At 39.8% G+C, this 23,418-nt stretch overlaps 1 protein-coding gene and 1 long non-coding RNA gene across 5 annotated transcripts in view; one reads left to right on the forward strand and one right to left on the reverse strand.

Annotated features, from left to right (window-relative positions):
* LOC310892988 overlaps positions 1–3,793 on the forward strand; it is a 106,794-nt gene extending 103,001 nt beyond the window's left edge. The window contains exon 5 of the long non-coding RNA XR_014578631.1: positions 1,288–3,793. This is a non-coding gene — a long non-coding RNA (uncharacterized lncRNA). The remainder of the gene's footprint in view (positions 1–1,287) is intronic.
* LOC310892987 (uncharacterized protein) overlaps positions 1–23,418 on the reverse strand; it is a 592,327-nt gene that overhangs the window by 34,920 nt on the left and 533,989 nt on the right. For 3 of the 4 annotated variants that reach the window (XR_014578609.1, XR_014578610.1, XM_083821351.1), the window contains one exon: positions 3,817–4,025. The gene's annotated coding sequence lies outside the window, so the exon portion shown is untranslated. The other variant, XR_014578611.1, reaches the window with a different exon arrangement.

The following is a 23,418-nucleotide window of genomic DNA, read 5'->3' on the forward strand; positions in this document are numbered from 1 at the left end:
TGAATTCCTTCAAGTCCCTGGGTATCCAAGGGAGACTTAGTATTCTATGTAAGTAAGATGCTTTTGAAAATTTGCAGTAATTGCTTCTGCTCTGACACATCTTTTTCAAAGTAAAGGCTGTAAATTCATTATACACTGGCATTAAACTACCAGAAAGGAAAGAGCAGCACATACGTTTTCTGATAGGCAGGAAAACAGTGTGGTAAGAGTACTGACATCAGGCTTCAGGATACATTCAGCATAGTTGCCGGTAGATTAAGTGTTAAAATAGAAACTGGAACATTAAAATTACAGAGCAAGAAGGGAAAGCACTTGAAAAATAGTCACAAAAATAAAGCTCGCACCACAGCTCAGACCAAATTAAACCAGGCCTGCACAACATCTGGTCTGGAGATGGTGTGCTAGCAGCTGAGTGGCAGCGTGGCTGACAGGTTGACAGGCTGACAGGTAGTGAGAGAAGGTCTCCAGCTGGCTCAAAGGCTCTGCTGCTCAGCCTAGCTGGGGATACCTGTTCTGCTTCCCGTCCTGCAGCTGGGGAGTGTTGCACACCCGTGCCCACAGACAAGGCAGCCTGCAAAGAGGAGCTGGGGAAGGCCAGGAAGAGGAAAGTGAAGAGGAGATAAGGAGGGAGGACTGCAGCAGGCAAGGACATGAAGGGATAGGATGGGAACATGACTAGGAAGGTGCAGTAGAGAAGGAGGTGGCTAGGTCACATGTAATTACAGATGGAAATATAGAGGAAGGTGTGTGTGTGTGTAAACGAGCAGAAAACTGAAGTCCAAAGCTGGTATGCTGGAGTCTCAGGTGTCTGAGCTGTGGAGCCCTAAAGTAAACCAGAGAATTATGCTTGATTGCTTAGACACCCATGGGCCAAAACAGGACCAACAAAAATTGGTCAGCAGCACGAACTGACGGATGTGAGCACAGCCAGCAGCTGTGGCAAGGTTCCTAGGGTGGAGAACCACATGGTGTGTACACCAGGAAACGTCAGAACCCACCAAAGCGTGGAGACACAGTTGGCCGCATGGACCTGATGCTTCAGTGCTGAAAGCAGCAGTGGCTTCTTTGAGAGAGGCAGAGCCCAGGCACCCAGCTCCACTTTCCTCAGCTGATGGAGCTGATGTGGCCAGCTGCCCTTTCTCAAAACCCTCCCAGACCAGCAGAAAGAAAGTTTTCACAATTTTTCAGCTACAAAGATGGCCGAAAACATTTCCAGTTTGTAATGTCACAATTGTACAAGAAAGAAAAATGCATTTAATTTAATAATTGTTTTTCTCATTTTCACAGCTCTGACTATCCTGAAAGTCACTTTCATATTCCCCAGTGGTTTAAGAGAAATGGAGGTTGCTGTTTTCTGAGTCTTTCATATGGCCAAAAGAGGACAAGCTTACTTTAGACCACTAAAACAACAAAAGAAACAGCCATGTAACAAGGAACCCTAGAAACTGATTTGCCAAATCACTCTGTGCAGTCTCCCAGCTTTACGCTGGACTTCTTCCACACTGCCTGGCATTATCTCCTTTTCCTTTTGCCTTGTAAAGATTCCAAATCTGCACAGATATCCACGTACATCTGTGAAACTTCCAGCAGGTGCTTTGGTCTGTCAGTGTGATTTAAGTTGTAGGCTTCTCATGTTGGGGCTCTGCTCTTGCTAACACTCGCATGCTTAACTACCTCACGTAGCAGAGTTCAGCACATGTGCAAGAGTTTGCAAGACTGGCTATTTGCTCGAGAACACTTATAAAGAGGCATTATATGAGAGCTATAAATATTTGGAGAGTGGCCAAGAACAAGTTTAGAAACTATAAAAGTAACATTGGGGGTGAAATGACAACCTACATTGACCAAAGAGCAGTGCTTCATTACAATTTACAGGATTTTTTTTCCCCCTAGAAATTAATTAAATATTTGAAGAAAAACATTGGAGGAAGTTTTCTTTTGTGCTTCTGCATTTTCCTGGGAACAGTCATTGCCTTCTTTGTTTCAGACACTATAAGAACCAAGCTCTAGCAGAGTACTTGAAGAGTCTTAGCAATGCTTGAGCATAACCTGGACATTTTATACTTGTGGCTTAAAATAGTGCTTTTATTAAATGCTTCTGTTTCAGCCAATGTATATTAAAAATTAAAAAAAAAAAATTTAAATCAGATGATCCTGGCAATTCAGCTTTGTGATGCCTTCTCTGTTAAGGTTACTTACTCAAAGTCATACAAAATTGACTCAACACAGAACATGTTTCAAGTCATACAATATCTCTGCTTGTCTAGATGCAACAAATTACAACATCTGACAAAAAGCACATAAAAGGAGCTTACAGGCGAGACTGTAGGAAGGAATTATTCACAGACAACACAGAAAACAACATATGTAAATGACAGGAGAAGGGCAAACAAAATGTCTATCAATATAAAAAGGAAAGGAAGGCAAATTACTAGAAGAAAGAAGCCAACAACCTAACTGTAAATACATTAAAGAAAACAAAATGAGCCAAGAGCCAGTGAGGATTAGTTAGAGAAAAAACAAGTCAAACAACTCATTAATTTCCAGAAGATGATAGCGGGGTTTGTGGTTAGGGAAAAGTATACATACAATATATCTTAATTTTAACAAAAATTTTAGTGTTGTGTCACAGGGAGACCACATAAGCAAGCAAAGAAAGTACAGAATAGTTGAAACAATGAGAGGGGATTTATAAAGCTGTTTGGAAAGCTGTATTTGGAGAAAAGACATGAGTGGTTTGTAGTCAAGTTTCATGGTGATTCTGGAGTTGCACGAGTGTTTGTCCATGACCTGGTGATACTCAATATTTTCATTAATGACTTTGATGAGTATGCTTATTACAATTTGGAAATGATAACCAAGCTAAGTGCACCTGCAAGCATGTCAGAGGAGAGGAGGAAGTTGTAATGACGTGGATGGGTGCTAGAATTGGGGAAACAAAAAGAGACTGTAATTCAACAGGGACAAGTGAAAGGTACGTAGACAGGAATCAACTTGAATAAATTCAGGCTAGAAAATAACTGTCTAGGAAGAATTTCTGCAGAACAGATCTGAGGATCTTAATGAATTGCAGTCTACAAAAGCCAGCTATGCCATGCTGTTTTAGAAAAGGCAAATGTTATATTTGAAGATATATGTGGGACTATGTGAAATAAGATTTGTCCTCAATTTGGAATAAAGTTTCAGGCGAACATTTAAACATCTGTCCAGTTTGGGGCAGAAAATCTCAAGAAATGTGGAGATCAATTGACAAGAATCCAGAGGATTTAATGAAGAAATGTAAAAAAAAAAAAAAAAAAAACGGGAATATTAAAAAAAATCATGGTAGCAGGTCGAGTGAGTTCTGATTGTCACAGAAAGCAAAGGATGGATCTCCAGCATCTACAGTAAGGAAGATAAAGAGTGCCAGAAAGATTCATGTTGTATGTAACTAGAAAAGTTGCTAAAACTGAGAGTACTGAAGTGCCAGAATAGATTTTCTGGGAAGGATTTTGCGGGAAGTCAAGGACAGATTAGGCAATACCTGCAGTAGAGGACATAAATACCACTGATCTTCCCTCCAGGACAAGGAACAGATTTCTTGAGGAGATGTGAGGGCAATTCTATTAATTTACTCTCTGAAAAAATGGGTTTGAAACTGTTACCGATGGCTTAATCATGGAAGAGTACTCAAAATGTCCATTCAGGAACTGTCTCCTCATTTTATCCGGGACTGTGAAGTGAAAAATTCCCTCATGTACCAAGAACTCCAGACAACGCCATAGGATTTGGGTGAGCTTGCAAGATCAGGCCACAACTGGCTTTGCTTGTACTTACCAGAAAACACTCTCTTTGTAAGAGCTTTCGTCGGAATAGCACATAAACAGATTTGTTACTTTGCTCAGTACAGAATTATGACCTTGGCTGAGATTATGTTTGCTTGAATCCATTACTGGAAAAATATATTCCAAGCAAAATTGCATGTAGCAGTGGCTTGAAAGCAGGGAAGGGGCCAATATCAGGATAACTTCCTTGTTCTGGAACTTCTGTCAAAAAAAAAAAAAAAAAAAAAAAGAGAACCTTCAATCATGCAGATAAAACGTTGAAAACCAAGAAAGACTGAGACAAAATCAGCAGAAATGTATCAGGAAAAACTTACTATGGAATAAATTCAGTACCAGACTTGATACATTATGATTTAGTGACATGCCTTTCTCTACTGAAGTATTACCAGAAATGTCAGTCCTGAAGAATGCTGTTCACCCAAACCAAGCACAGTCAGTACTTCATAGTTGTGGGCCTAAAAGCTGGGCTAACTTCATCAACTTGCAGAGAAAAGCATGGAGGGGACAGAGGATTCTGGCTTTATGTAATCCCCCCAGGAACTTGATATAACTCTTCATGGTTAAGGGAACAACATGACAGATAACTGGCACACAGAGAGGCCATTTATGTGTAGAAGCTGTGGAGCCTTTTACTGAAGGGTATATAAAATCATGATAACTATTAGCTGAGTGTTTTATGATTTAAAGAAAAAATAAAATGTTCTTTGTTGCCGTAGATGATGACTCCAAAAAGCTGGATTTTTAACATAAAAGATCTCAAAAAGCAAAAGGCAAGAAAGATCGTAACAACAGCAGAAATGATGAAGCTGTGGTACAGAATGACTGAAATTAGAGAGAAGAAATATTAATTGCCTGTCCCTGATTATGTAGGACTTCTCCCCTAATTTATTGCCAAAGCTTGTTTAAAATAATTCAATCACTTCTCATGGGATGCAACTCCGCTAACTGATTGTTTGGATTTCTTTTTTTCCCTGATTCTTCCACCCACAGTTTTACATTCCACTGTACTAGCCCATGGATGACCCATATATAAATTATTTTACATAAATGGAATTTGTACCTTTCGAAAAAGCATTCATTGTCGTCACATCAGCCTCCCATTTCATTCTGAGTTGGTCAAAGCTACAACACAATGTTTGTATTTATTTCTGGTAATTCCCTTACATTAATCAGTCTCTCCAATGCCTTGAGCACATCTGTTACTTTTCTTTGAGTGCCTTCCAACCGTCAATAACTTTCTGGAATTGAAGAACCTAGGATTATAGGTGCTGTTTTAGGTGAATAATTAAGTCAGAAGCATTTTGCGTTATTAAGTCCTATAAATAATTGCAAAAAACTTAGAATGCTTCATTCCCATAACCCTGAGCCACAACAAGTTGGTGCTTTGTTCTGTGTGATGTAAATAATAATATTTTATCCCTCATTTGGGACATGCTGAAGAAAACTCACATTCAAAGAAGACTGGACCTGTTTCATGGTCCTTTGCAGCTGTTCTGACTTGTTAGGTTATAGATTTCACTGATGTTTTCATACAATCTCGTCCAGTCTATCTAATATATAAATCAGGTAGTGAATAGTGAAATTCACCTCTGTGAAGATAATCTGCATGATGCTTAAACTTCCATATGAAACTTATTTTGAGGTCTGAGATGATCACAGAATGGTTTGTAAGCTTTATACTGACTGTATGTTTACCCTTAATAGTTACAAAAATTGATCACTTCTGTATAAGTGGGACTCAATTTATATCAAAACTGAATTTTTAGTTCAGGCTTATGCTTCTCCTTTTCTCCCCTCTTTTGTAGTAGGTTTCCTGAGAGACTGAAAGACTATGGGGTATGGCTTGCATCAGGCACCAGGAAGGAGGAAGAGAGGTTGTGGTAAAATAGGAAGAGTATAACGTGATAGCTGCTCTGGACCCCTCCTTGACTGTTTCACCTTGGATTTATCCTGACCTGGCTCAGTACCTGTGCTCAGCAGAGCACTTGTATTTATAGAATTCCCTTGGTTAGTCAGTGTGTCCCAAGATTTATGCTGTTGCCTCTTTCATCAGCTGGTGGTTCTGCCTGATATATATATATTTATTATTATTATTATTATTATTATTATTTTATTTTATTTTATTTTATTTTATTTTATTTTATTTTATTTTATTTATTAAGCATAGGTAGATACAAAGCATCATCAAACAGCAGCTCTACCTGTGGATCTATGAGCCATACCAAGACGTCAGCTAACACCATTCTCATCTTTCTCAATCCAACCAAGGGTGAAACAGTGCCCTACCTTGCACCCAATTCTAAGAGCAAGTTGTTGATACTTCAGGAACATTACTAGCATGATTATCTTCTTCTGAGTTTTTGCTTTCAAGGAAGCTGTGATCAAACTACATTGATATGGCTATTTCGCATGTTGCTGTTCCTTGCTGACAGTCAAATTCTGACCTCCTAGAAAGAGAAAAACTGCCCACGTCATCACATAAACATCTACCACAAAACAGTAATTTGTAACTGTGACTGTTCCACTCTCTCTTGCTCTTGTGCTTTGCCCTTTTTATATTGCTTTTCATTTTCCCCTTTCCTCCCAGGAACAGGAGTTGGGGTAAGCCCCAACATAGTTAACGCTTATGGGGATAAACAACCAGTCAAAAACAAAGACACTACTTTGGGGAAGCTGGGACGAGCTTGTATGAGTCTGTAAGAGCAGGCTTTCTGCTGCCTACAACTATCTAAGGAGTTTTGGTTGCTTTTTTTAAAGACAGCTGAACTGTTACAACCTGCTGTGCTCACTTTCTTCCCATCACTGTTGATATAACTTAGCTTGGAATGCGAGTCTCTAATAAAACACTGGAGTGTTTTATTTTGCATTTTATTTTATTTTATTTTATTTTATTTTATCTAATGCACATCAAAGTCATTCATAATTCTCAGAATTTTTTACACTGAACTGTTTGCTTAAGCAAAGACTCTAGTGAGGGTGTGAATTATTTATTTATACAGTCTACTTTTAAGTTGGGGCCAACATTAATTTGGCTGGGTCACTGGCATTGTGGATTTAATTGCCATGTAAATAGCTATGGAGCCTATGTCTTTAATTAGTGTGCTAAATTCTACACAATTTATGAATAAAATATACTCATTTTGACATTTTAAAGCAGTTATTTTATTAATGAAGAATTTATCAGCATTATGCCAATTCCCTTGCCTTTTGTTAATTATATGCTCCTCTTTAATTTTCTGATATGTTAATTTTGTTTGGTATAAATATTTGTCCTCATTAAGATGAATGCATTGTCAATGTTGACTCATTCTTTCCCCCCAACAGATTACTTAAATGTGAGTTCTTTTTTTGATCCTTTGGTTCTTATTGATTTATAAGAATCACTTAGCTCCCTCTTCCATTAAGTCTTCTTCAGCAAGGGATAAAATTTCACTCAAGGAATGGCCTAGTTTCCTCTGCACAACCTGCACGCAATTTTGAAAGGGGTTTGGGATAGGAGGATTTAGCTAGCTGTGTTTCTTACAAAAGGGAATAAAGAGCCAAGTTTTGTTAATATAGCACTGTCCTTTCTGTGAACTTCTGCTGCTCGATTGGTAAGTCACACATGATGCGTGCTGAGAGACTTAAAATATGCAGATATGGAACGAGGGGCATGATCAGAAGGAGGCTGTTGTACAAGAGTGCTTCTAGGGCAATCGGAAAAGCATGATCTTGTATAGGAATGGTTGTTTTCCTTTGAAAATAAGGTCTTTTTTAACCTCACGTTCCTAGCTAGGGAAATTCTGACTCCCTTTTCCTCTCAAAGAATGGGACAGGCAACAAACAAATAAAATTGACATACAACCATGAGTCTAACTCAAAGTTTTGACAAACAGCTTGCTTATTTTGCTTGCCAACAAACATGCCAAGCCCATCAGGGAGGTCTGGGGGCTGCACTGATCTCAGAAGGATAGAGCCAGGTGTGAAGTGTTCAGGGAAGACAGAAGCAAGCCTGCCTCCATGAAAATGGGAAGGTTGGGAATTGTAGCTGCAAATAGTTGCATTGAGAATCTGTTTCATTTTAAAACCCTGGGGTCCTCTGGTTTTATTAGGCACCTACACAGTGGTTTGAAGTGAGAGCTGATAAGGGAGGCCAGGACTTTTGGAGCTAAGACAGAATGCTGAAGATAAAGCTTGCTGATGAGAAGGAGCCAAAATATTGACCCCTGGCATGATCTGGGAACCTAAAGAATTCAAGAAAACAGGGAAGAAAAGTACTGTCTGAAAGCAACTTTACAGGAAATAATAACTATATCAGTTGAATCAATTAAATGAAGATTAGTAAGTAAAAATAATCGCATGAAGATGAAGAAGAACCATGTGTCTTAAATTGTTTTTATAAACAACAGAAAAGACTATTCACACAAAAACTGTTTAAGCTTCAAGATGTCAGGAAACACTGACTGTCAGCTGAGCAGTTAGAAATAAATATTGCTCAGGTTTCAAGGTGTGAAGCTCTCGTTGCAGCTGAGGGTAGGAAAGCTGGCATGAGCATGAGTTCAATGTTGAGAGAACAGCACCTTAGAGCAGAATATTATTTCTTTTTATGAGCCAGTCACATAAAAAACACGTATGTTGCTCTGAACAAACTATATCAAATTGTAAGCCGAATTAAACTGAGGTTACCTGATCTTGTACCTTTTGGCCTCTTATAGCTGCTAGAGAAGAGTTTGGTATTTCTGGCATTTCTTGTCAGAACATGTAAGTGTTCTGTTTCTTTAATTGTGCCTTACCTGTTACATCCTCTAACCTATGTTAGGACACAAAAATATCTCAGAAGACAAATCAAAGCAAGAAGTCATAGCTGAGAGTCAAAACACAACACGAACCACACTGCTGAGGATGCATACACGTCAGCGGATGCAAAATTTGACATGGTGCCAAGGACACGGATGAGACAAGTCACTGGAAAGTACACCCACTGAGAGTAACTGGGCAAACCGTGCCGGGGTCAGAAAATCTGCTGAGATGAATACATTTGCTGAGTGGGACAACACTCAGGGAATGCCATGTTTACTTGTCCAGCTCTCACTCTTCTCTCCGCAGGTACATAAAGCTGCAGTGGCAGATTAGACAGGTCTAGGTGGATCTTGCTCTGGGTTGCCACTCTAAATATTAGTGATGGTATTTTCTTTTGCTTTGTCTTCCCTTTCTGCCCTAACCAAGGCTAAGTCAGCTAAACAGAGAAAGTCTAACTTGTGAAGTACAACTTCCAGACTCACTGGAAGGACTAAGGAAATCTATCAGCATTACTATGCCCACTCTGTCACTCTGTGTCTATACTTTCTTTGTATTAGAAACTGTCCTTTTTGCTCAGCATTTGCACAGCACCCAGTATACCAGAGTCCTGCCCTGAGCACCTGTGCACTGCTGGGAGACCTGTGTGTGGCTCCCTGGGGAGCAGAGAAGGGAGGAACGACTGGGCTGCCACTGGCTTGGGGAGGCTCTGCTCTGGCCAGAGGTGGTGTGGGGAGCATGGCCAGCAGTAGCCACCAAGCCAGCAAAACCATATCAGCTGCCCGGTGTCGTTCACAGCTGACATGCTACAGCACTTGTAGAGACTTTGCCGCTTGAGTGGGTTAAGATAACACGTCCAGAAAACTATAGCATCTCCCTGGGAGAGGGTGAGGGTCATCCTGATGAAATGGGCTTGGAGAAATGGAAATATACTCGAGTGGAAAAGATACATCACCACTTGGAATGAGCTGTAAGCACGAAAATGCACCTGCCTGTGAGCAATGAGGAACTCCAATATGTTTCAGACAGGAATGGCCGTGGGCTTGGGCTGAAATGTATCTCCTCATATGTCCTGGTCCTCCCACACACAGTCTCTGCCTACCCACAGGCAGCAGCTCAACTTAACAGGTGGGATATATTTTCTTTTCACAGGCAAGGAGGAGCTTTTAATCAACAGCAACCTCACACTGAAAGTCTGGAGTCCGTATGCATATGAATATGTGTGGGTAGGTGTTGGCACTGAGCTTCACTGACACCGTGGCCATTTTGGTACAATGAACTGCATATAAATGTTGCACCTTTTGTCGCCTCTTTAAATCAGAACTTTATCATCCTTGTAGATTCTGTACTACTGTGTAGTCTATGTGGATGTGTTGCTTTTTGGTTTTGTTTATTTTTTTTTCCAGTTGTACATCTCACAGATGTGCTATAAGTAAAGCTAAATGGTCAGGTTCGTGTGTCTACTATAGGATTATACGTCAGAGGACAGATGGAGGATCTGGGCCTGGACGTAGATGCAGATTTTGCTTGCCATAAGTCACCTAGGAATAAGATGAACCTCTTCTGATTCCTGAGGTCTTTAGCATGTGGATTACTGTCCATTGCAGAAAAATTTCAGGTCATTGGGCTTAACTCAGTTGCAGTTAAAACATGGATTTGAACACAGATTTAAAGTAATCCAAGAGTAATCCACTGGGCTACTTGTTGAGCCATCTGCACCTGTTTCTACTATTTGAATTTTGCCATTTTTGGGCTGTGACTACATACACATTTTCCTTTCTACTCACATTGTTTATTTTTGTACTATGTTGCTATTTTAGCTTTTTTTTTTTTTTTTTTTTTTAAGGTGCAAATGCTTGCAGGCTTCCTCTGAAATTATTTGATCATAAACATTTGCGGAGTGCTTTAACGTCATCTGGTACTTACTTTTGTAACATGCATTTTAGACAACACTGTGATTTGTTTGAACATTAAGTTCACTCATGGATGGAAGCCAGCATACTTCTTTCACATCATAGATCTGCTCTCAATTGTGTAGCATTTGGATCAGAAACATTTAGGATTAAATATGTTTTCTAAATGTTTTGAGAAAGCTTTTCTCAACAGAAGCTCTGCTGTAGCAGTCACACTTTTCAGGTAACTGATCTCAATACTCACTGCCTCTGAACAGCAGGACTTTGAAGACTTCAGCCAGCAGGTGACTTGATTAGTTAATCTTGTTTCCTTCTTTCTTTCCTTTCACCTCCTATATTTTATTACATTTGAAAATTAAAACAAACTCTGCCAACAGCAAGTTTGTTTCTATGTTTCCCTTTGTTTGCACTGAGATTTATATATTTGAATACAATTGCCATTCCTTCTTACGGTGAAATCAATTCTGCTTTAGTGTCACTACAGTCTAAGTAAGGGATATCCTACTGCGATTCCAACACAATAAAGGCTGATTGAAGTGTCAATGATTTCAGCTGTGTTTTGTATTATGGAGTTAAACATGCTTTTTTTCCATTTAAGCAAAACAATCCCAGGGAATAGAGATGACAGGATAAAGGGCAATAGTCAAAGATGTGAGGTCTTTAGTGAAGCTTACTACAATAGGAAAAGAAACTGATTATATGGCTGTACTTATTTTTCATTTACTTATTTTTTAAATTTTAAATTGAAATGAATGATGTTCTGATACAAAGAACATTCTTTACCATACTGCATTCTATTCCCCAGGTGTTCCTGCAATTGGTCATGAGACTCAATTTATGAGAACAGAGAGAAGCCACACCCAGGTGTTCAGAGAAGGAAGCTCTGGAAAATTAGAAGGAAAAAAAAAAAAATCGTAGGGAGTCCAATAGCTTTCAATTTTAACATAATTAAACAGCACACTCATTCACCTTATCTGAAGAATTAAAAATTAAGCTTTTTTGCCTGTTTTACCTGAGAAAATATGATGCTTCTGCACACACATGCACACACAAAACCAACCAGAATGCAATTTGAAATATGCAGCAGTAACTCTGGAGAACAAGTTGTAAAAATCAATCAAATTTCATGCCAAGTTCTTATTAAAATCTAGAAGTTTTCTTTGCACAGAGTCAATGTTTATGCAAGCAAGCATGAAGTGATAAGTCCACAGTTATTTGGGGATCAACATCATTCGTCAGTTGAACTTATCAGGTACTTTGTAATAGAAGTTTATTTAACACAGGAGCTGTGCTTTTTGGCTTTATGGAAGGAATTCTGGAAAGCTAGAAAACCTCAGTTACATCTCAGATTTCCATGTCACTTAGCCTCCCTACTTTATGCTGGGAGATTAACAGACTGTTCTTTAATCTTTTGGGAAGGCCAAGGTAACAATAGAAGTAGAGAACAGCTGATGATTTTATTTCATAATTAATAATTTCAAGAGGAGATATTTTGGGTTTCCTCCTCAATTAGGAATTGTACTATAAATTATTAGACCTCAGTTTGTATTTTTAATTATCCAGTAAGGAGGCAGAAACAGCAGGATGTGATTTAGATGCCTGTTCCATCTCAAAAATACTAGCAAGTGATGACTAATCAAAATCAGCAATGCATGGACTGATAATTTTTTGCATAAATTATTTTCAATGACATATACTAGAGGAGTGTGAGACATAAATTACTTGAAATTAGGTAACAACTTCCTGTCTGGGCAACTAATGGAGATTATTAATTTGACCAGCTCTAGGAAAACTGACCAACTATTAATATTGATTGTTGTGCATAGGCCTACACATTCTAAGCATTTTAAAGACATAAGCAGATTGGGCTTTCTGCAGGTACTCTCCAAGTCCTAAATGCACAGTGCTGAAGAGTAAGCCAGAGACTTTATAGGTTTGTTTCTCTTTCTCAAAAGCATGAACGACTGCTAGTGGTAGTGTACAAGACTAAATGGGCAATAATTCCCTCTGTTACTGCTATCAGGAGACTGAAGAAAAAGGTATACAGAAAGCACCATTGGTAATAATCAGCTGCAATCCATCATACAGGTCTCACAAACATCAGATCTAGTGGTGTTCCTGAGTGCCCGTTGCTGATAGCTGACCGGTGGCGTACTCCTGTAATACTGGTCTTATGCGTTCAACACAAAGAATGGCTGCATAGCTCTTACAGTGTTGGTCTTCCAGTTTCTCATGCCAGAAACCATATGTATATGGTAAAATGAATAATTCTGTTGGTTAATCTCTCCAATCAGTCAAGAAGATTTCCTTATTCTACCTATTAATCAGCTTCACCAGATCCTTATTGCTTTTCATAGAATCATAGAATGGCCTGGGTTGAAAAGGACCTCAAAGATCACTTAGTTTCAGCCCTCCTACACCGGGTAGGGTTGCCAACCACTAGAGCAGGCTGCTCAGAGCCCCATCCAGCCTGGTTTTGAGTGCCTCCAGGGATGGGGCATCCACAACCTCTCTGGACAACCTGTGCCAGTGCCTCACCACCCTCTGAGTGAAAAACTTTCTCCTAATATCTATACATTTTCCTTGCCCTCCACTGTTTTTCATTGCTTTCCTTATGACAGTGCACGTAACAATTGTGACCAAAACCTGAAGTCCTAATTCCTATTTAATATTAAGACTTTGAAAAAAAAAATGAGGTGCATGAAAGCAAGGAGATTCTTTTTGATCCTTCCAGGTATACTTATAAACAATGATTCCTTTATTCAAGTAATTTAATCAAGTTAAAAAGTGGTACTAGCACCAGGAGAATATTAAGGCAATACCTATGAAGTCTTTGAAGATAAATATAGCTGCAGAATTTCCTGTTCGCAGTTGTCTCTCATCTGTTTCATTTTACTGCCCTAGCCACAAGAGGATTTTGCCATTTTGGAGTGATTCTTCACAGTGTCCAGACAGATACTCTTTAAAATCCCTACTGCTGGATCCCCAGTTTTGGAAAGTGCTAAGTTATGAGCCCTCTGAAAATCAGTCTCCTCAAAGCTATTGTTACTCAGGCTGCCAAAACCTATGACCTCCAAAATCACTTATCTGATATCTGCACTAATTGTTGTCTTCAGATTGTGCTCATTAAAAGTCATTGTGTTGCAAAGACTGAACAAATAAAGTCTGTTTGTACTGTTATAGCTTAATTTCTCATTGTTGCACTGAAATTTAGAGGGTGGAGAAGCTATCTATGCATTTAGCAATCTGTGGCCGTGAAAAGTTATCACTCCTCTCTAGAAATATATCTCAATTCCAGAATTACTTAGCTTATTTTGTTTAAAGGGGAAGGAGAGTTTGGTAAGCAGAGGTCAAAATGTCACAGGTCAGATTTCACAGGTTTCTGGGCCTCAGTTTTGTAACAGGCTTCATCTGTGTGCTTTATTTAAAGAATTCTGTAGTTTCACTAAACTCAGTGGGACTGTTCATATGCATAAAATTACGCATGTCTTTGAAATGAGCTGGGACTGGGTTTCTCTACCTTACCATATTTTGATCAAAATAGATTCCCAGAGAGATTTGCAAATGTGCGCAAGCAGGGTTCAGTGATAATTTTTATCATCTGTCTCTTCTCATTGAATTGTGCGGGGGAAAAAATGCAAGCAAAGTACTTAAGATGAACATTTGTGTGACATTCTAAGTTGCCATTACCATGACTGATGTTTCCCTTGGAGCACAAATGGAGAAATGCAGGACCTCCAGCTCAGGCAGGCAGCCCTTACCAGTCTGGATAGCGGGTGTTTCATTCTGTCACTTTTCACAGGGCTGAATGAAGCACAGAGCACATCTCTGATCAAGGACAAAGGTATTGCTTTCTAATCTGCTACATCTACTGTTGTATTTTGCATCTAATATTATAGATGCTTTTCTAAGTCTTATGTCTAAGCCCTTAACTAAATACCAGCTGATTGTCCAAAATGTCCTGGAAGTGTGAAAAAATGGAAGACTTTTTTACATATTATCAGAGCCGTTACTTCTCCTTTCCAGAAACATTTAGCTCCAAAGCAACAACACAGGAAGATAAACCTAGCTGAAATTAAAAAAATAAAAAATAAAAAAAAATTAGTCTACATTACTTGGATCCCTGACCTGAGCACTTAGATGAAAAAGACAGCTAGATATCTTCAAACATCAATGGCTGTGACCTTTTTTGTGGCCTCTGAGGGAAACTGATATGTAGAAAAGCTTTAAAAAGCAATTACAGAAGGTCTATGAAGTACCATATACAATATGTGTAACTTTTTCCCTGTAAATGAGTAGGGCAGAGCCTCTTTAAGGACCGTACCTTTCAATTTCAGTATCACTGCTAACAAAGAAGATGATGGAGAACAAATTCTGAGCAAGATCTGCAGACTCTCCTTTTTCAATACTGAAATTTTGTACAAAAGCTTTCTCTACACAATACATCCAAAGGCAACCCTGAAAATCCTCCACTACAGAAGTACATGGATAAGAACCAAACATGCCAGTTAAAATCCACCATTGTAATGGGAAAGCAGTACAAATACCTACGCTTTTATGCAATAATTGCAAGACATTATTTCTAGTAATAGGGTTATATATGTGAAGCAAATACTGATTGATGGTGACAGCAGATCACTTTCATAACAAGGTACAGAATGCAAATGCTTTGTGAAAAACTGTAATTGATTCAATACCCAGTTGGTTATATGCATATTGATATCTAGGTTGCCTGAGTAACCTTAACACTAAGTACAATACAGAAAGTAATTTATTATCACAACTCCCCCAAATATATTACCTCATTCACACATATATTTTGAGACTCAAACCTAAACTGTGCTGTCCAAAATGTCTATCATGACTTGAAACAAGCAACAGACACTCCTGGAGGCTCTAGTAGACTCTGAGAGCTTAGCAGGGTGGGAAGACGTGTAGCATATGTTTCCCTTCACTGTTCTCCCCTTTGTTTCAGTTCCCTTGGGAGCCTGTGGCACTAGGGAGCTCCAGCATCACCTGAGCAGAGGCATCAGTTCTGACAGATGCAAGGACATATTGCAGGGGGAAAGAAATTTGTATGCAGTTGTATTTACCGACTACAGTGCCCGTGTTGGAGATGGTAACTGCTCTTTCACTGGACTACTGTTCATGAAAAGTCTGTGGACTGACTGAGAGTGACTTGGACAGCTGATACAGTTGTACCCCTCTGGAGATCAGCGAGAAAGCTGAGCCCAAGTCCTTGAAGCTGTGAGCTTCTGGAAATCAGGCTGAGACCTGAACCTGCTGCTTGCTTGGCAGGCAGTAGTTTGGCTGGGTTCTGCCCTCATCACGTCAAGCTCCCCTTAGAGTCAAACCAAAATCGTGTAGTGATTTTGCAAGACAACTTCAGCTTAGGAGCTGTGACCTTGGCAGCACAAGATCACCCCTAATTTTTGAAGCCCTAGTCCTGAAGAGAAAATGTAATTCCCAAGGCCCTTGGTGTGAAAAGTAGAAAGATGCTCACTCCAGGTTTAGGCTACAAATTGATTAGGAGTCCCTTAAAATCAAGTGCTTGACCTGAAACAGCCAAACCCTCTTTACATCCTTCTCTCGAAAGCATTCTCCCACCTAATGCCTTCCACTGCAGTATTGCCTTTCACAGCAATTGGTATTCTGGGGCACAGGCTCTTTCCTTTCGTAATGCAAAGCCTTACTTACACTTCTTTTAGTAGGCTGCATGCTAATGAGGACAGTTTGCAACCTTCGCTGTCAGCGAGGAGTCCCGAGGTAGTGCTCCTTGATTCCTGGTTGGTGGGATGCACTGCACATGGCACCCTCTGATGGGGGAGAAAAAGCCAAATGATACCTTGTCAAAGTGCAGCTAAAACGAGTTAAGTTAACACAACGGATGCTTTGTGTTTCATGTGAAGTTGACTCTCCTCTGGGATCCTTTCTGCTGGCCTTTAACAAATACTCAATGTAGTCATCAAATCTGCTGTACTTCAGAATTCGGAGGTTAAGAAGCTGAAGCAGAACACATACGTACAGAGCACACACAGTTACAGACGGCAGAGATGAGATGTGCAGTAGTGGCATACAGCACAGCACAGTCTTTTCAATAGTTGTGCCTACTGTTATTTAGATTACTGCATCACTGAGATGTAGTAGGGAAGATCAAGTGCCCCTGGGCACAAGCATCTCCAAGGATTTAACCTCTGAGAAGATCAGAAGCTGAATAAATGACCTCTAAGGAGAGGCAGAGAGGCACAGACAAGTCCAGTGCCTTCTACAAGGTGACACACAATGTCAGGAAAGAGCTGGGAACAGAAACCAATTCTTCTGAGAAACCTTTCTGATACAGCTAAAGGAGTGTACCATGGATGTACATGGAGCTATGAACATTTATGCATAGATGAGTATGCATTCTCTGCAACAGCTGGGCAGGAAACAGATAATCTTTTTCAAAGAAAAATATCAATAATAGTTAGTGCCCTTCCAAGATTTAACCTTTTTTTTTTCTTTTTTTACTGAAAAAAAAAAATCAAACACGAGTTTTGTAATTTTGAAAACTTCAATCAGCTTTTAACCCAGCTGAAAAGTTTTCATCAAAAAATGTTTTTTTTGTTTTTTTTTTTTCTGTTGGAAAATGGAAAATTTCAGACACGTTTCTGAGCAGAAATAATTCATTTAAGAAAAAAGCGAGCTTTTATCTTGAAGAATGTATTTTGACTGAAAGGGTATAGTCAGTTCTCCTCATCACACATGGCAGCAAAGAGCTACGCACGAGTGTTCATTGATACTGAACACTCCCCTCCTGATTTTGTCTTTAATACAGAAAGTAGAGTACGATCTGTTTGCAGCAAAGTCAAGACCTCATTCCCACATCAACTTACTGTAATCTCAAATACTGATTCTTTCTTCATACATTTTCCTCCTGAGAAATGCTGAAGCTTCACGCTATATGGATGTGAAATGTAACTTAGTGTGGATCAGGAAGACAGATCCTGTGTTAGGTTCAGCTTCTCTCTCCAGTATGTCTGGTTGTGTCCTCCAGTTTAAAGCTTGTTGCTTGATTTGAAAGCCTGTTATGTCTCATAAAACTTATACATTTAGCTTCTGGCTGCTTTCATAGTTAAATGCTGTCATTTCACCTTATGCACATAGAAATGCTTTTCCTATGTCAAAGCGATCTATTCACCTCTCCCACGGAGTTTTGAAAGCATCTTCTGGGGTACAGCAGCACAGGATTTCTTCTGTGAGAGCAATTTGCTCTGTCATTATATTGTCTGCAGGTATGTAGCCGTATTGTTTTGCCATGTTGATCTTGGAAGGAGCTGGAAAGCTCATAAACTGGAAAGCAATTGGTTTCCAGCCTAAGCTTTACTTCTTCCTAGCCCACTGTGCTCTCCAAGGCAATCTCTGTGGGATTTTGTTAAAGAGGAAAAGGAAGATGCTGTTGTGTTCAGAGCTAGGGCAGACACAATATTACACCAAATTAAGGGTTAAATCCTGCTTTATTTCGTACTTATTTCATCTGTCAGCTCACATAGATGATGAACGCACCTCATCCTGTGTCCACATCAGCTGCCCACAACTCCCGCTGCCTGTGTCCATATTTCCCTCACTGCAGGGAGCTTGTGCATTTACTGTGGCCATGAAGGTACTTCAAAGGCAAACACAGGCAACTCTTGAAATGTGGATGATGAACACATGCTGGACAGAAGAAAAAACAATTCCTGCTGAGGGGCACAGCATCATGTAAGTGGTGCTAACTCGTGTCTCTGACATCTCAGACACATTCTCTTAGATGTACCACCAGAAGCCATGCCTTCTTCAGGCTAAGCTCAAGGCTCCCCGGTAACATTCATAAATGGGAAAAGTCATGGGAGACAAAGGTCACATAGCCTTGTTCCAAGAAATAAGTGTAGAGCTGGCTCTGCAAATGGAGTTGGCATGTATGTGAGCTGCTCACAGTTTGCAAGTACCGAGAGGAGTAAAATGTGCAGAGTTCATGGGGAATTTCTATTGAGCCCCATGCAGTTACCGAGGCATTCCTCCTTAAATTTAAGGGAGTTAATTAGAATAATATATGTGCCACTTCAGCGTGATGCCTGATAATCATGCTGTGGAGAAAGGAAAGAAAAGCTTGCTTGAGAGAAAAATGCCATTATCTTCCCAAAGCAAATACAAATCTGAAACTTAGTATGTACTTTTTCAGAGGTATTTCAATTGTCTGTTGTATAGTGCATGGGTCTACAATATGGTGTACACAGTCAGTTGTTCAGCATGTCACCCTGTTGCTAAGTGTGAAGCCAGAAAATAAGTAGGCAGGTCACTGCCCGCCTCACTGACACAGTGGGAGGGGAGAGGTCTGAAAAATAATGCTGTAGAAACTGGAAACTAAACAACACCCAAGATGCAGCCATGGTTCCCTTCCTTTACATTATTTCTTTTTTCTTTTTCAGTGACTTATTTTCGGCTGTTCCTAACTGCTGGTGATTTCTGCCTCTCCTAACCTTTAAGAAGCCTAAAGCAGAGAAACAATTCTCCCATTTACTCAAGCTATAGTGGCTTCTCCACCCTTTCTAGAAAAGTGGGAATTATCTCAGAGAGACAACTTTTTGCATTATTGTAAAAACTTGTCTTGTGCAAAGGCATGTGTGCTGAGCGATCAGACAGGGCACGAGGACGTGTTTGGAGCACTTTCAGCACTCAAACAATCCTATTTTGCTTTTATCATACCACACAGATATTATCAGCCTTGAAGCCACTGCTTCCCTTGGGAGTGATATCCCAGGAGACATTCTTCAAGGATTGTCATAAAAACGCCATCCTTCAGCCCCACTAGAGTGTGACAAAAGGCGGTTATGTTAGGGTGTATTTTTTTTTCCTTTTGTTTTCTTTGTCTCTCTCTAATGCATTAATTTTCAAAAGCTGCTATAATGAAAGCTTTAAAGAGAAGGCCAAATATGTGGAAGGAAAAGTAGTCAAAATGTTTGATTAAAAAGAAGGAAAAGGCAAAATGTTCATGAAAAATGGAAAACATCTCTGTTTTGTTCGAAATTTTCACTCAGTTCTTCATTCCTAAAGGTTCATCTGCAGACATTTTTAGTTCTGTTGGATTGGGGGGCAGAAGTCTGTATTTGTTGTTTTGACTTAAAGCAATTTTCTTTCTCTTTAAACAAAAAAAGAGAAATAATAGGATTCTGTTCCTCCCTTATATTCACATTGTGACTTCTAAATTAAAAGAACTGTATTAGAAAACAAGGTCTTTTCAGCAGTGCACACTGTTCATACCGCAAAACTTACAGTTATGTAAGCCACGACAGCCACGACAAAGGGTAGCAATTATACAATGAAAAATTAGACAGCCTGTATACGGTTGCTTACCTGGGGACACATCAAGAAAATATAAAGCATAAAGGTCTTGCACAAAGTTCCTTGCAAAAGCCAGACTCAAGCATGAAAGGCCATGGTTAGAAGAGAGATGTAGCCTAAAGTATAGTAGCAGGTCTCCCTCAAACATGCACAGTCCTGTCACATCCATGGACAATCTTCTTACTCTGAAGTGATGCTTAGTGGTTTGAAAGACCCGGATTTATAGTTTGAGCAAGTTTCCTCCCATCCTTCAGTTTCCAAGTGAACCTTCTGAAGTGATGTACAGTAATTTCTCAGTAATAATTACATTTGAAATATTAATAGAAAGGAAGCTTTGGTTGGACAAAAAAATAATCCAAAGCTTTGCACCAAATACCCACTCAGGCTAGGGAGTGGAGGGCACAGCTCGTCCCAATCTGTGCCTCCTTGCGGACTGGGAATGGTGGTGGACCAGGCTGCCCACATCCTCCCAGCTGCAGCCCCCCACCACAACCCTGCTGCAGGCTCCCATCTATCAAATGCAAAATTGTGGATTTACAGTTGCCTTGTGGCGTCCCCTAGAAAAGCAAAGTGTTAATGTGGGTGAAGGGCTGGGGGACCATGGAGGGACTGCAAGGGCGAGAGGTCTTCGTATCAGTGCATAAAATGACAGCCATCCTGTGGGGTCACCATCCCACTGACAACAGCTAATTAATTAACAAACGTTTGCTCTGGTAGTTGAAAGGATTTAGTGCTTGGTCTTGAAAGCTATGGGGTATGTGACTATGCGAAATTAAACATCGATAAAAGCAACCCTGAAATCTCCACAGGCCTAGTTATCAGAGGACTGTGAAGAGGTCTACGGAATTATCCGCAGTGACCTGAAGGGTGTCTTAGAAATCACCCTGAAGATGAAAGAGTAGATGTGCCTTCCCTGCATGTGCCTCGGAGCCTCAGGAGCAGCTGCCCAGCAAGCATATCTGGTCGGTGTTGATTACTACTGCTTTGTGTGCACAAGGCAGGGACTTTCACACCACCACCACGCTCCCGGCTGAAACTCAAACCATTCTGCTCAGCTGCAGGGTCCTCCCCTCCACCTCTTCCTAACCTGACCAACCCCTTACTCTGGGACAATGCTGGCAGCAGGATTACTGCTTTCCTTGCCCACATGTCTGTGGGACCTTTACGTCCCCCAGCACAACTTTACCTCGCCATGAAGCTTATACAGCATGCAGCTGGGTAAAAATAGCATGCCAGGAGGTAAACACAGCAATTCTTCAGCCCTCCTCTGCTGGAGCCTCTTTCGGTTCCTCATTTTCCTCTCATGTTATCATCTTTTCCATGTTATAATAACAGCCTGTCACATGTCCTTTTTTTTTTGTTTTGTTTTGGTATGGAGAGGTTTGAGGAAAGGTTTTTCACTGGAGTTTTGAATAAAAAATTGTCATTATTTTTCAATACTGTACTTTTATTCACAAAGAGCAAAATGATTGTGTAACTTTGCTTTGATTAAACCAAACTTTGATTAAACAGTGATAAAAAGGTACCTTTTTAAAAAAAAACAAAAACAAAAACAAAAACATTTCTAACCAAGGACAATGGAAGTAGCACCAAAGTTTCCTAAGAAACCATGCACCCCCACTTTGAACAAACTCCAGTTGCACCCAGAAGCGTAACTTGTTTCAGGCAAGGGCTGTGCTTCAACAGATGGCTCTTCGAGAGGCTGGGGCAGCACCTAGCATGCTGAGATGCTTCTCTCCAATTAGCAACTTCACATGATTGCTGAATGCACATAATGTAGCTAATGTAGCTATTATTAAAACCAGTGAAGCTAATTTTGGCAATATTTGGTCACCACCAGCTTGCCCCATGCTGTTCCACCTGGTATGGGAAATCGCACAGTCTTTTGACCTTTATACCAAGTAATTAGTGCTCGTGTTTATGCCAGTGGGCCTTGTCCAAGGGGTCTGAAAATCTATCTTCTCCCAGCAAGGGAAAGATTTACGGTTCTCTAAGTAAATTGGTGGTGTTTGGGTGAGTTAAAAACGGTTAACAGACCTGTTTGCTGTGTATGACACATTGTTAAGCTCTGTAAATTAACAGGGGTAAATTCTCTTTACCTGAATAAATTCTCAGCTATACTAATAGGTTACATAATTTAACAAGGTCCTAAGTCTACTTGACAGCCTTAATTTAGTGCTTAACTTTCATTGTGTGCCGAAGTAGTTTCGGGGTCAGTTGTATTAAACAAATGCTAGCCTAAAGACAGAGTTAAGCTGTGCAAATAGCTCCCTGCATCGGGAAGCACGTAATCGTCAGGTAACTTGGTTAGGCTTAAACTTTTTGTAGATGCTAGGTCTTTAGTCTTCCGGGGTTTGGAGAAAGCTTTGGAAAGAAAACTCCTCATTGTAGCAATCACAATGACACATGTGCAGCCCCCCATTAGAAAAAAATATATATACATATTTGCCAAGATGTGTTCTGGGATTGAGTTTGCCTAAATCAAAGCTTGGATATTTTGTTAGCCTGCTAGTACATATGCAAGCACACTGCTCTTTAGATTTCCCCCTTTCTTCAGAACATATTATGTTTAAGAGACAGTTGAATTAAGTTTCTTGTCTTTGGTTTTTGTATTTTACCTTCAGCTCTACATTGTTATATGTTGCCAGCTAATCTCACTTTCATTGTGAGCAGCCTATCCTACCATTTAAGCAAAAATGCTTTTCAGAAGTAAGTCCTATAAGATGTTATGACATTTTGTGGAACAACATAATGCAATGTGACTGATACAGATGGATATGCCCCATAAAGCTGAGTGATTTAGATATGTGGTTTAACCCCCCCAAATCACTTCATAAAGCAGTTTTGCCTAAAATATCACTTTGAAATCCTATCTAAACTCCTTGGAATAGATAACAAATTTACTTAAACTTTTATATAAAAGGCTTTTTACCTGACTGCTTAGAGTGTTTCTATGTGCAAGGCTTTTTTCCACTCAGTACGTAGAGGAAAAAAAAATATATATATGTATATACACATATAAAAGAAAGCATCTAGCTAATGTTTCTTTCTCTGCTCCCCTCCCTGAAGGAAGAGAAATGCTTTAGTGGGATCGATAGTTATAAATCATTACAAATGATTTGAGGTTTTATTTCATCTACTTTTATTATAATGTCCATGCCATCTGCTGTACATATTGAGCTTATTACACTAATTCATTTTGCAAGCTCCAACCTCTGAGTGAGAGATGTCAGAGGGCAATTGATTAAGGGATATTTGTTCTGTTACATCTTTTTCCTTAATTTCACTCCATAAGGACTTCAGGTTGAGCAACTGAGCTGATATGATAATGGGGCCTCAGGTCTGGAGATAAATGAGATGTGACTTTGTGCATTCATAAATATCAGAACTTCTTTTAACCTAGTGCCGATGGGAGGGACAGTCAGTGTCATCTCTGTGTTAGTACAAAGCTAAAGGCACAAGGTTGTTTCTTTTCTTAAAAGTCAAAAGAGAATGGATACTTGACATATAAATGATAGATCAATCTAGGAATCTACTTTCCATACACC

The sequence above is a fragment of the Anser anser genome (assembly GCF_964211835.1).
Source record: "Anser anser genome assembly, chromosome: 1".
NCBI lineage: Eukaryota > Metazoa > Chordata > Aves > Anseriformes > Anatidae > Anser > Anser anser.